Below are 12839 nucleotides of genomic sequence, written 5' to 3'. Positions count from 1 at the left end.
TTTAAATTTTGTAGGCTATCAACCATCTAAATTTGATTAACATGAAATCGCAAAACTCGAATTTGATGTTTAAAGGAATAAAATAAAAAATAAGAAAAACAAATTTTGTTCGTGATTCGATTATCTGAAGTCTCTTACAAACCTATGGATAATCGAGGCTTCGGATAATCGAGTCTGGACTGTACCTACAACTTTGCCAAAGACACCAAATCGATAAGAAAATTCCTTCAAGAGTTACAGATTTTCAAATATTTTTACGTACCATTTTTGTATGGACAGCTGCCAAAATTGTATGGAGACTTGTATGGGTGAACAAATGACATAAAAATGGCTTCTTTGGTCAAAGTTTAGGAATATATATAAAATCCATTTCCAGTTTTGCAACCATTTTCAAACTCAGCCTATTTTTCCTTCCCTAACCGTTTCATCTTCTCCATGGTCCAGCCAGCAACGCGGCTCGACCATCGATGTGCACAGGGTTCAATCCAAGGTCCAGGTCCGAGGTTTGAAATCCTTCCTCGAAATCGTGTCTGCGAGTGTTGTATGTACTCCCACCACGAACCCCCACAAGCCCTGCAATCCGCTGGCAAAAAGTCCTCTGCCCAGAGAGCAAAACCCCGGGAGCATGCGAGCATAAGCATCAACATTAAAATCACCACCACCACACACACTCTTCCGGAAGGAAGGCAGGGTTGCTTCGAGGGGTAGGTAGGATAAGGCGCCCTCTGTTGGGGTGATACATGATTATGTATAAATAAATAACCCTTCGCTGCTTCCTCCATCCAGGACGTCCACGAAAAGCTGAGAGAACCAGCTGAGCGGCTCTCCCGAAGTTACCGGTTTGGGGGGTGCCGGGGCGGAGAACCATGTTGTTGGGTGGCCACGCCGCCACCACCTTCACCGGTTTGGTCCGTGGTTCGCCCGGGTTTCGGATCCCCGATGCGTTTTCCTACAAAACTTTCAACTCTTGTTGTAATTATAGCACGAACCCCCCCTGGTTCGGGGGTGGCTTGTGCGGGGTTTGGGTCTTGGGAAGGTAGTGGTTCCGTGTGCGTACGGTGAGGTGAGAGTATATGGTTCCGTCCGGAATGCTGCTGCTGCTGCAGGATTTTCCCAACCCGACCAGGCCAACAAAACCATAAAAGCGATTTTAGTCTAACACTGCGCTTCGTTGACTTTGGAAGCAGGACGGCCAACCTGGCTTACCAACTTCCTAGCCTGTGGAATCCGCCTTCGAGAGTAGTGATTGAGGTAGAGTTTTGTGGGTCATTTGAGACTCAACCCACGAAGAGGTTGACCAAAAAAACAAAACAAAAAAAAATCGCGCGTGACCCCACACCACTCTACGCCTTTTACAAAAAAAAAGCAAAATAATAGAGTCACCCTCCTTAATAGAGTAAAGTGGTCGGTTGTTGTTTTTTGGCGGTGTCCCTCCCCCGGCGGTGGTCGCGGTTCGTTCTGGCTCCAAACTCCCCGGTTGGTGGTGGCGGCGGTTGAGGAAAAAAAAAACCCGAGAAGAGTGTGACGCCCTCTGGTGAACTGGCCACGGCCCTGTGGCCACGCGCTGGGCTGCCGAGTTTTTTTCCCAGTGTTTCCAGTTTTGCCAAATTTTGGTTTGGTGGTGAAAGTGGTGAATGAGGTGGTGGTGGAATCCAGGAGGCTTCACACAATTCGATTGGGGCTGGTGATGATGGTGATGAAAAGGGGAAACAAAAAATAAAGTGCGCGCCAAAAACGGTTGGACATCATCAACACACACACGGTTGATGGAAAGGGAACGGAGTTAAAAAAAACTGGGGGCATGAAAAGTGAGACTGGAAATTCGCAGTGCATCCAGAACCGACGGAATTTGGGTGGTGAAAGTGTGTGGGTTCGAGAGTGATCGTCCTAGAAGGGATGATAAGTAATCAATGTATAAGGAACAGGAAATGGCATTTAAAAAAAAAGATAAATGAAGACATTTACTTGAAGTTCTGTGTTCTTTAGTATCAAATAAATTATTACTGTTTTTATCTTAATTTTAAAAATCGACGGGGAATTTAAAAAACTGCACTAGACTGAACATACCAAAAAAGAATTAAAATGTACAATTTTCTATTCAAAACAAACATGAAACATTTGTTTCCTAAAATATTCATAAAATTTGATTTTCTTTAAAGTGATTGCAATGATCTTTTTTCAGCAATTCATTACAATAAATTTAAATAACGTGTTATTGATAGTTTACTACAACTAAACGTAATTTCCCGTGTTTTGCATTTTTTTTTTTGCAATAAATAAATTTTATGTCAAGTCGTTAAAAAAACCATTCTGGAACAATTGCTCTGTGCTTTAAATGCGATTGGTTACCTCAAATGCAAAAAAATATTGACCAAATGCCATTGATTCGGAGAGGATTTTTTCATAGACAAAATCTAGTTTCTCCAGTTATGATCTGAAGATAGAATGGAATTTTAATCAATTGATTTATTTTTCACCATTTAGCGCTTCTTTTATATTTTTTTTTCAACTCGATAAAATGTTCTCGTATGAATAAAAATATAAATAAAAATATAATAAACAAAATTCCTTTTTTTTGAATACAAAAAAAATTGCAATATGGATGTCACGAATCGAAATTTTGTATGCATTTTCCCTTCATGAGAGTTGTTTTTGTAAGATACTAAAAAAAAATCAGGGAAACGTATTCCGAAAGTACTCAAAATTTCATTCTTCGCAGTGTAGGAATGAAACGATTTTTTGATACTATTTTTTTAATTTAAAATTTTAAATTAAAATACAGTATTTCCCAAATGTGCTTTTTACCAAAAATATTCTATATTTACGTGAAAAAGATGCTTAATTTCGCTTCATTTTGATACCCATATTGCAAATTATAAAAATGTGAGTATTTTTGAAAAATTTGTTTTTTTTTGTGAAAAAATAGCATTTTACAAGAAATATAATATTACAGTTTGTTAAATAATAATAAAACTAATTTTCAGAAAATTCCGTTTTTTTTTTAAATACTAAAATTTTCATAATTCACAGTTGGGGTATCCAATGGAGCGATATTTTAAATGCGTTTTTAATTTATTTTGAAGACTATGCTAAATGTGCTAAAATTTGATTTTATTTTTATTTTTTTTGCTTCCAAGATTTCTCAAGGAAAATAAAATGATTAATAATTGCAAAACTCTTTAAAGTTCTATTCAACCTTTATTCGAATTTTTTTTAAATTAATAAGGCCGTTGCAAATATTACTTGCAGTTTATGGACTTCAAATCTGACCAAAGCCGAACGAGGGGGTGTGTGGGAGGGAGTTCTGCATTAAAATAAAAAAGGTATGAAAATTTAAATTATGTACAAGCCATTATTTCAACACTTAAATGCAAAAAGGGTTCCAAAATGCATTATACACCTGTTCAGTCGTTTTGCTATCATTAGTTTACAAAACATCTAAGCATTGACGAAAATTTTAATTTTTGCGAATAAAAAGTTTTAGCGATGCTGTATGTTGGAATTTCATACAAATTCATAACATTTTCAAACTAACCCAAACATGCTAAATATGATTATGTTAACTTTGAAAAACATTTGCATCGGCCTAATATTGAATATTTTTCAACTACGCAGTAAAAATCATGCTAATATCATTTTTCAGAATGTTGACACATATTCTGTCAAAAAAAGTAATTTCGCCTCTGAACAAGTTTTATTTTACATGTTTTCATATGTTATTATTGCATAGATTTCACGGTTTTTGAGTAAAATTACATCAAAAAAAGGTAACATTCAACGTTTTTTTTTATTTTTTTCTAAAGAAAAAGAACAATCAATATTTAAAGTATTTTGAATTTTCTAGTTAAGTTTTCAAATACACAGTAAAAATTGTGTAAACGGAACACCCGATTCAAGTGGTAGAAATGACAGTTCTCCTATAAGAAAAAACAATGCAGAAAAAAGCAAAAACTGCTCGAATGGAAGTGCTCCGTTTGGAATGTGTAAAATTGAATGGAATTTTTACCTCATTTATGATTAAATGTAGAATGAATATTACCTCATTTATGATTAAACTTTACCCCGACTTAAATTGAACAAGATGTATTACAACGTAAAAGTGTCAAATTACCACATTTTCAGGGATAAAGTTACACTTTTTTCTGGCATAAGAATGTACTCATTCACAGATGGAATATTACAATGATTGTTTTTACTGATTGGATTAAAAAGATTTTATTGAAAAAAATAATCTTATCCAAGATTCTCTTTTTCATCTCAATGTCATTAGGAGAAGAATGCAAGATAATAAAAAAATCTTCTTTTTTAAATATTAAAAGCATTTTCAAACAAATGTTTAAAAAATATTCAAATGTATCAATACAGTTATAGTAAAAAAATCATCGTAATATTACATCTGGAAAGAGGTACATAATAAATGTCAGAAAAAATGTATTTTTTGTCTAAAAATGTGTAATTTTACCACTTTTCTGGTGTAATACAATTTTTTCAGTCTGAACTCAGGTAGAATTACATCATAAAAGAGGTTATATTCAATCTACCAAAATTGCACCTTCAAAATTTACATAATTTTTTACTATGTAAATTAAAAAATGAGAATATTTTTTTCCTCTGCTTTTTATCTTTTTCAAAAAACATGAAATAATGCTTGACTGCCACTGCTGAACGATAATAATTGTTTAAAAATGACAGTTGATAATTTTTCTAAGCATGATTTGTAGGTGTTTTAAAAAATAAAAGTAATTGTCATTAAACATATGAAACATAGAAAATACTTCAAAACAAATTGTGTACCATTGCTTTAACCTGGCTTGAATGCATTTTTTCTTTTTTTCTATTATTTTTTACATTTTAAATCTATCTGAAACAATTTGAATTTTAAATATGAATTATTTTATTTTGAACCACAATCAGTAATAAATTCAGAAAAGATTTTTTTTCTTGATTCGTGATTTTTCTACTAGCTTAATTAATTTTACAAGATAATTAATTTTACGGTTAATAAGATAATATAAAATAAATTTCGACTTCTGCGACGAAATGTGAGTCAAATTTGAAAGTCAAATTTGAAATCTCCTTCATTTTAGCTGCCAAATTGCATTTAAAATTTCCAAATAACTTAACGGATTTTGAGGGTCATATTTGAGCTCAACAACAAAAAACAACTTTTTGTTGTCATTCGATTTTTTGAAGATTGGATAATCCCAATAGCATCATTTAAGAAAATAATAAAAATGTTTTTTAAACCAGATTGATGGAGTAAACTCCAAATTTGTTTTTTTTGGATGCTCTAGTAATAAAACCTGACTATTTAAGGCTCTGGAAGGCATCATTCCGATCGGCCATTTGGCGGCCATGTTTGTTTTAGAAAAAAACATTCAAATCTTGATACAGAAGTTTTCAATCAAAAAATAGTTTTCTTTGTGTTGTTTGTAGAAGAATTTTACATATGGTGATTATTTTTTCATTTCAATTTACAATTTCAGGACCATGTATTTAGAACCATCATTGGCAGTCATTGCCCCAAAAGTGATGGACACCTTAATTTTCAAGCATTTCTGTACGAATTTTATTCCCTATTAAAAGAAAAATAACAAAATTGGCACGCAGTGACAAAAATGTCAAGTGTTGAACACATTCCTACTCTTCTCCCCCCGCAGAAACCTTCCCAAAAACGAACAATTATAAAAAAGGAGTGAAAACGACCCGAAAAAAAAATACTCACAACAGCAACAAGAGCAAAACACTTGTGAAAACATATTTATTTGTGTGATTTGATACCCTCACCGCACACACACGCACGCACTCGCTCACGTGGACACCGCAGAGTGGCGGCCAGCGGTCGGTCAACGACGACGGTTCAATTCCCGAAGGGGGTGCTCCCCCCGAAAAAAAAGTCGCGCTCTCACACACAGGACGAAAAAAACCACGCTCTCACACAGAGACCCCACGGGTGACGAGTGATTCGACAACAATCCCGAAAAAACAACAACAACAACAGTGAAAAAGTGCAATTGTCGCGGCCATTTTTTTCCGTTGTTTGCTGGTTTGGTCGCGGAAAGTGTTGTCGTCGGTGTGACACGTGGCACGGCGGAACACGGCCGCGGAAATCTCGACACGCCGAGGTCACACACACACGGCCGGTTGGGTTTGTGGGCGTCTCGCGCACTGAGTAGGCGACGACGAACGGGTGAGAACAAAAGAAGAAAGGAGGAGGCAAAAAAAAACCAACACGACGAAACCGCAGTCGAATCGTCGTCGTCGTCGGCCGGATGTTGGACCAATGTGTGTGAGACCAATCAACAGCGGCGTTGACGCGGACGTGTGAAAAACGTCAAACGACGCAACAAAAACAAGTGACGAGTGAGTGATCTAGTAGGCAGCACAGCGCGCTGCTGGTGAGCTGTCAGAAAAAGCGAGTGAAATTTTTCCTGGGAACAACAAAAAGCCGAAAAGTAAGTGGAAAATGATAACATTTTTTGCTCTCAATTTGTTATTTGGCGACTTTTTTACTCGTTTTTTTGTCGTTGAATTCTTGTTAATTGAGTAGCGGAGTCAGTTAAATCTGTTTTTGACCACCGCGCGCGCGGTGCACACATACAAACGAAGGCGCGCACACACACACAGACATTTGGTAGGCCACCAATCGGTGATGGTTGAAATCAGAGGTTTTGGTGGGTAACATTTTTTTTTCTCTCTGCGTGGTAGAGTAGTGTAGTGGGGAGGACGACATTTTTTTGCCGATGGTCAACCAGAATGGTTTGTGATGATTAAAAGGATTTTGGGGTTGAGCGAGGGGTGGGGGATTGTAAGGGAGGTTTTGTCTTGAATTTTTGGGGTGGCACGACTGGGGTTTGGCGTGGAGTGTTTGGTGTTTTGGTTTTTGGGTTTTGAGGTAGGTGGAATTGATTGATTGATTGAGGCGAAAGTGGTAATGACTCTCCGGTTTTCAATGAAGGGGTCATCGAAGAAGAGAATCATCAGTTAGCAGAACGCAAAATGAAGACTGGATAGAAAATATTTTTTACATTGTTCATTCCTTTGGTAGAGAATCATGGCAGCGTCCAGCAAACAAAAACAAACAAAAGTCAAACACCCTTCAAAGCTTCGTTTCGCATAGAAAAATGACTATGGCAAGCCATGAGAAAGTGAAATTGTTGACAACCGGAAGAGAGATGTAAAGCAAAAAGACCGTCGAGTAAGAGATCCTTCAAGCAAAAGAAAAATATCAAGGAATGAAGAGAAACGAAGTAGGGGAACAGCATCTAATTCCAGCGTGCCTCTAATGTTGGCAGGTCAGAACTTTGACATTCAAATAAAGCTAATTAAAAGCGTTTTCAACTGAAATCGAGTGATAAATAGCTCAATAAGAAGTGAGCAAGCAAGTTTCTATCAAAAGTTTTGCAAAATTAGTTGTTTAAATAGTGAAAATCAGCAAATTGGATGGAATTAGGAGCGAGTGCTTGACCTGCCAAACATACGAGAATTTCCCCTATGCAGTTTGAAGGGACTGAAGATCCATCGGTACACAGTAACAAATTGTGTAAATTTTGAAGGTGGTATATTGAAAGGTTAAATTTTACCTCTTTAATGAAGTATTTTTTATTCAGACTGAAAAAGCGGCATTACCCAGAAAAGTGATAAAATTACACATTTTCAAAAGTAAAATTTCACGTTTTTCCTGGCATAAAAAATGCATCTATTTCGAGATGTAATATTACCATGATTTTTTTACTGTGTAGAAGTAGCAATATTGATATCGAGTAGACCGACAACCAGAGAGTCGACTGTATTAGGTTATTTCAGCAATGCTTTTTTATTTTCTTCCTGAACTAAGTTTTAAATTATAAACAAACGCTACTATTTTTAAGGAGTAAACTGTACGATTTTTTTTTTTTTGCAATTCCGTCGTGAAACTATTTACTTTTCCTGTCATTCTTGAACGACGAAATAGCCTACTTTTCTGTACCAAAAATAACAAAATCGAATAGCAACACTTTTAAAAGTAAATGCTGAAAAGTTCTACTTTTCAGCACTCAAATGGGTGCTGAAAAGTTGAACTTTTCAGCACTTTTTTGAAAAGTAACACTTCAACATTTTTTTTATTTAAACGATTTATTGACAAAATACATGAAAATTTTACATAAAATTTCACTCAGTGCTTGTGTTTTTTGGAATTGCAAAAAATGTTGTATGGAACTCGTTGCAAAACTTGATTTTTCAGCACTCTTCGTATTTATCCAACTCGGTGAACCTTGTTGGATAAATGTACGACTCGTGCTGAAAAAATCCTCTTTTTGCAACTTGTCGCATAAACTACTATTATAACTTATTTCAACAAAAATCCGTTCAAAACAGCACAAAAATGCTGAATTTCTATGACCAAATCTCAGCCCCCAGACCTAATGTCACCCCAGATGACGTTATGTAAATTGCTAACTTTTTTTCGGAGAGCTAGTATATAAAAAAATAAGTATTTGATATATTTTCTAACTAATCAATATTTATAATTTATGTAGAAATAATATGAACAGCAATAAACTGGTTCGTGCACTTGAACTCTTCAATTATTAAAAAAAAATACGGAAAGAAATCAAGAACTTTCGGTTTCTGTTAAATATGGGCAATTCTCCGCCAACTCACACAGCAGTTGCCCCGACCCCTCCTCGATTTGCGTGAAACTTTGTCTTAAGGGGTAACTTTTGTCCCTGATGACGAATCCGAGGTCCGTTTTTTGATATCTCGTGACGGAGGGGCGGTACGACCCCTTCCATTTTTGAACATGCGAAAAATTAGGTGTTTTTCAATAATTTGCAGCCTGAAACGGTGATGAGATAGAAATTTGGTGTCAAAGGGACTTTTATGTAAAATTAAACGCCCGATTTGATGGCGTACTCAGAATTCCGGAAAAACGTATTTTTCATCGAAAAAAACACTAAAAAAGTTTTAAAAATTCTTCCATTTTCCGTTACTCGACTGTAAAAAATTTTGGAACATGTCATTTTATGGGAAATTTAATGTTCTTTTCGAATCTACATTGACCCAGAAGGGTCTTTTTTTCATTTAGAACAAAAAATTTCATTTTAAAATTTCGTGTTTTTTCTAACTTTGCAGGGTTATTTTTTAGAGTGTATTAATGTTATACAAAGTTGTAGAGCAGACAATTACAAAAATTTTGATACATAAACATAAGGGGTTTACTCACAAACATCACGAGTTATCACGATTTTACGAAAAAAAGTTTTGAAAAAGTTACTTTTTCACATGTTCAAAAATGGAAGGGATCGTACCGCCCCTCCGTCACGAGATATCAAAAAACGGACCTCGGATTCGTGATCAGGGGCAAAAGTTACCTCTAAGGACAAAGTTTCACGCAAATCGAAGAGGGTTCGGGGCAACTTTTCCCGATTTCGTGTGAGTTGGTAGAGAATTACCCCAATAATGAAAATTATTTTTTGGGTTTCACATTTAGTTTGCAATCGAAAATGAAAATTACTTCATAGTATTTTCAGGCTAAATTTTTTTAAATGTTCAATTTTTTACTATTTAAGAAAATCTGCACATAATTTATGAAGAGCTGAGGATTTATTATCAAAAATATATTGATTAATTTTCGATTGCATTTAGAATAATATTTTTTTGTTCAATTTTTTCGAAAAATCTTTTTTTCAGATTTTTATTGCTATCCTCAAGCGCAAATGATACCTTTTTTGATCATTTTAAGGTGGTAGATTGTGTCTTTTATTTTTGGAGCAATGACTGTCAATGATGGTTCTGAATTCAGGGTTCAGAAATAGTAAATTGAAATGAAAAAATAATCACTATATGTTAAATGCTACAAACAAGACAAAAAAACCCATTTTTTGATCGAAGCTTTCTGAATCAAGATTTGAATGTTTTTTCTTTTGAATGTGACCGTCAAATGGCCGATCGGGAATGATGCCTTTCTGAGCCTCAAACATTTAATAAAATGAAAATTAAAAAATACTTTTATTTTTTTTAAGACAATAAATTAGAAATAAAAATCCGTTTATTTTTTTTCTTAAAAGTCCTAATCATGCCATACAACTTTGCCAAAGATCGATACTTTCAAATAATCTTATTTTTTCCAAAAAAATAAAATTTGAAGGCTACGGGGTTTCATCCCAATAAAAAAAAACTCAAGGAAAGGTCCATTTGAGAAAACTTTTATTTAAAGATGAAAATACTCTAAAAGCATATTGGAGGTTTTTGAGGGATAATATGGGAGGGATGATACTTGGCTAAAACAGCTTTTCTTATTTGCCCCAGATGACAATATATTTTCTTCTCTCAAAATTTTGGCAATGCTGTCCAGATGTTTATTCGAAGTCCTTGGAAAAAAAATAACTTTGGATATTCGAATCAGGAATTTTTTATATTTTTTTCATCGGTTCTATTTTTGAGTTGTTGTTATCCCCAAAAATTCTCTAAAGTAATTCAAAAATTGTAAATCGAAGATACTGGCCAAAATGCCGATGATGAAATATTGAGAACATGCATTTGGTAATGTATCATGCAATCAACCTTAAAAATTTGTGAAAAATGGGTTCACTGAACTTCAATTTATTGATAAAATTGAGAAAATCGGATGTTTTTTGTTCTTTTTTTTAATTTATCTACTACTTATGAGACCAATTAATTTAAAGCATTAGTTTGTATTTTCAAAAACACTCAATACAGTTCAATCTCCTAGCTTTGATTTTCCGAAAATCGTGTCGCTGCTCTTGCCTATGTTGTTTTTTTCGCCCTCAGTTAAACCAACCAATATCCCTTGTTGCCCTTTCGGTGTGGTGATTTCATTCCGGTGTCATCCCTTAACCAGCAGTGGGTGTGTAATGATATTTTCCTCCCCCCGAAACCTCGGCCAACAGACACGATTTTTGTAACCATTGTTGTCGTTGCTGTTTTTTTTTGTTGAGCACAAATTTTCAACGCCATTGCTGGCGGGCTTTAAAAAAATTACACAACTTGGACAAAAAAGAATCTCATTTTCATTTTGAATTTTAATTAAATTTTGTATGCGTTTGTTGCGTTATTTTTTCATTATTATTCCCTTTGTGTACGGTTTGTGTGTATAAAACGCCATAGCTCATTATAATAAAGCACTCCCAAAAGCGATTTCCCTTCGCAACCCGCGTGGGGTTAAATGGACGGGAGATAATAATAATAATGTTTTTAAATATGTCCATGGGTTGGTGGCTTTGGCCCGGGTTGGACCAGAGTGAGAGTGAGAAGAAACAAAATTAACAAAATGCAAAAAATCGTGCGAACTCGCGAAACAAACAAGTGCCACGCACCGAGTAAAAAAAATGAAATATGTTAATTTATTTTTTTCCCTCTCCCCCATTTCTCCCCCACGTGACACCCACGTGTCCCACGAGGGGCCAACTTTTACACCCCCAAGGGAGAGATGGCTCCGGACAGTGCTGTGCTGCGTGGTCATGTGAGGGCATTAAGGGAGAGGGACTTGAACAGCGAACAAAAAAAAATCGATTTAATACAGTTACCTTAAAGTGAGCCCATTATTGCCACACGGCCATATTGTGGCCGCGGCGGGGTTTGGTTTTGCTGGAAAGGCAAGCGGGGAATATTGAGGAAAGGGGAGGGATAAATAAAATAAGCTGATGGAACTTAATCCAGATGATGACAGCGCGATGTGATGATGGTGGTGATGGCAGGCAATAACCTCGAGGTAATGCAGTTGAGGTCTGAGCTGCAGCAAGTTCATGATCTTTATTGACGTTTGAAATGATGATGCAGAAGAGCTAACCGAAATATCGAATGGTTGGCCCTTTTAAAATGTTAGTTTTAATATAAAAAAATATAATATTTTTTCGAAAAGATCTGGCAATTTCACGAATTTTTCATATTTTATCATTGCAAATCTGACCATTAGTTGCTGAGATATCGACATTAGAAAATGGTGGGCTATTTGAGTGAGACTGAGAAAACATCTATTTTCCTGTTTTCAAGTCTTTGCATGGCAATATCTCAGCAACTAAGGGTCGTATCGACAAAGTTCAAAATTACAAAATATAGAGATTTTTCTCAGCTCTTCAAAAATATTTTTTTCAAAGGTGGGCAAACATGGGCATCAATTTTAAAAAAATGAATAACTGCTACTATTTTCAAAAAAGTTACCTGAAAATGGCTTTAACTTGAAAACGATGCACCTTATCAAAATTTCACTGAAGTACTTTTTGATTGTAAATTTGATTTTACATCGAAAAATTAAGCTGAAAAAAAATCATAACTCAGTCAATGATTTTTTGCCTATTCTGGAAATTTCTACATTCCTACACCCAAAGGAAAAATATATCTCAAAATCTGCAACATTGGATTTGCTGCAGAAAATGTCACATTTTATCACATTTTTTGCAGCAAGCCCGTAGATCATTTTTGCCCGCTTGTAAAAATTTCAGCGATCTGCAGTTCTCACCAACACATATAATGCTGGCCCGTCCCCGAGCAACACTTCAAAGAGAAGCATATGTTGGTGCTCTTTCAATCTCATTTCATCAAACGTCCATGGCGCGGTGGTAGCGTGTCGGATCAATAACCAAGAAGTTGGTGGTTCAATCCTCGTTCTGTTAAGGTTTTTTTTGTGAAACACAACCAAAAAGCCATCGGTTACGGGCAAAAATGTCATATTCCTATATCGCAAAAAATGCATGAGGACAGATTTCATGCAGATTCTGATATACTTTCATGCCGCCATGCATTACAATCATGCGACTGCCAGTTGGGTGTAAAACATATCAAAAAATAAAAAAGTTTATTTTTTGCAAATCATGTTTTATAACAAAAAGTGAAATTAA

At 35.3% G+C, this 12839-nt stretch overlaps 1 protein-coding gene across 2 annotated transcripts in view; it reads left to right on the top strand.

Moving 5' to 3' along the window:
- The first annotated feature begins 1166 nt into the window (after positions 1–1166).
- The window catches only part of LOC6050416 (probable serine/threonine-protein kinase DDB_G0277071), a 107213-nt gene continuing 95540 nt past the window's right edge, over positions 1167–12839 (top strand). The window contains exons 1-2 of one of the 2 annotated variants that reach the window (XM_038249110.1): positions 1167–1251; positions 6307–6455. The gene's annotated coding sequence lies outside the window, so the exon portion shown is untranslated. Of the gene's footprint in view, positions 1252–5966; positions 6456–12839 lie in introns of those variants that run through there. The other variant, XM_038249109.1, reaches the window with a different exon arrangement.

The sequence above is a fragment of the Culex quinquefasciatus genome, chromosome 1, assembly GCF_015732765.1.
Source record: "Culex quinquefasciatus strain JHB chromosome 1, VPISU_Cqui_1.0_pri_paternal, whole genome shotgun sequence".
Classification (NCBI taxonomy): Eukaryota; Metazoa; Arthropoda; class Insecta; order Diptera; family Culicidae; genus Culex; species Culex quinquefasciatus.
The sequence above is the reverse complement of the archived record's forward strand: the minus strand, read 5'-3'. Positions and strand labels throughout refer to the sequence as shown.